The sequence below is a fragment of the Mycteria americana genome, chromosome 3 (genome assembly GCF_035582795.1).
Source record: "Mycteria americana isolate JAX WOST 10 ecotype Jacksonville Zoo and Gardens chromosome 3, USCA_MyAme_1.0, whole genome shotgun sequence".
Lineage (NCBI taxonomy): Eukaryota > Metazoa > Chordata > Aves > Ciconiiformes > Ciconiidae > Mycteria > Mycteria americana.
Window position 1 is genome coordinate 97,303,696 of NC_134367.1, and position 1,845 is coordinate 97,305,540.

Consider the following 1,845-nt stretch of genomic DNA (forward strand, 5'->3'; position numbering starts at 1 on the left):
CCGCCAGAAGCTGGGCAGCGAGGGCACAGAAACACTGGCAGGAGCCTGAGAGAATGAGCGATGCGGATCAAGGGAGGGATGGGGGCAAACCTAGGGAAAAGCCAGAGCTGGCACAGGGTGAGCAGAGGCAGCGGGACACTTGGATGGGGCATGAAGCTGAGAGTGAGGCACAGCTATAGGGACAGTTTGGGCTCAGAGGCGGCAGCCCAGATCTGAGGGAAAATCACAGAGTGGATACCAGGGCCCTGACGGACACCAGAAGGAAAGAAGCCCCTTCATGACACCCAAGCCTTTCATCCAGCTCACTGTCAGGGCCCCGCTGCCTATTGCAATGACCCCCCACACGCACCCCGGAGCAAGGGCACGCACAGCCCACGAGCAGAAGTGATGCAGCCACGACTTCCGAGCCGATTCCCAAGGGGAAGGGCTGGTCCAGGAGCAGGGGCTGTTTCTGGCGCGCCAAGCCTGGAGGGAAAGACCCACGAGCTCTGCAAACCGCTGAGCATCAGCGCAAAAGGGGTGACCGCCCCACCACCCCCCTGCCACGGATCCCCCAGCCCCACTCTCCCTACTGCAAGGGTGCTGGGCGCCAAGCCCACCCCAAAGGAGATTTCATCATAACTCGTAACGAGGTTGCCTTCTTCCACGCACGTGTTTCCATAGCAACAAAGAGGCGATTCTAATCTCCAATATAAAAGATGCAGGGAAAATGACATGGTTTGGGGTTTGGGGTTTTTTTGGGGAGGGGAGAGGTTGTTGCTGCTGCTGCAAGCAGCCCTCCCTGGGCTGCAGCATCCCCCGGCCGGCAGCCCCCCGTCAGCGGTGTGTGGCCAGCACCACCACGCGGCCACAGCCACCCCCGGCCCCCCCGGCCCCCCCGGCAGGGCAAGGGGGCAAGAGTCAGGGGCACAGCGAGCCCACGAGCCAGCGCAGGGAAGCGGGGTCCCCCCACTGAGATCATCTGTCATCGAGGCTCCCGGCAGCCGGCGCATTCCAGGCTGCTGCAGCACAGGCACTTGGTGTTGTTGGAGCAGAGGGAGGCAGAACTGGTATGCAAGCGGGCTCAGGCTTTGATCTTGTGGGGTGCAATCCCAGCGGGTGATTGCCGTCCTCTTCCTCCAAGCCCTGCCAGGGAAGTGGGAACCACAGTCCCAGACTCACCCCTGGACTGGAAATTAATTCAGTAGCATAGGCTTCGGAGGACAGCAGTCCTGTGGGCAGACTGCTCTCAGGTACAGGGGTGACGGGAAGCAGCACTACGATTATTATTCCCTCTCTCCTGGCAGGCAACACAGGCCTATATCCTAATTCACGGTGTGCTATTTGCAATTGCTTAGCAGGGCTATCAAGCATCAAACATTGTCCCTCAGCTCTACTATGACAGGCAGAGCAGAGGGGAAAATATGCTGTACTTCATTCACTGCAGTCTGAAGCAGTACATAGAACAAGTAGACCTGCATATAAAAGAGCAAAGCACGAGGCTTGGAGCAGGGCTCCTAGGTAGTCTGGTAATATAAGTAGTAGAAGTATATATAAGTAGTTACTTCAGAAATAGCACTTGCTTATGCTAGATGAATACCAATACTAGCACTGTGGTACTAATATCACTTCTGGGGCTCACTAGCACTGGCGCCCGTGAAAAATAAGACTTCCATTTTCTCTGGCCACATCCTGGAATAACATCTCTTGTCTCCCTAGTTGTGACATTAACACTGATATCATCTCGGTACCTTATTCAGGCCTGCAGAAGGTCTTCTCCAGATCCCACGTAAGGGTAAACAGAACCCCAAGACTGGCCTTTGCATTCACAGCACAAAACAGACAAAAAAATCCACACACCTTTAG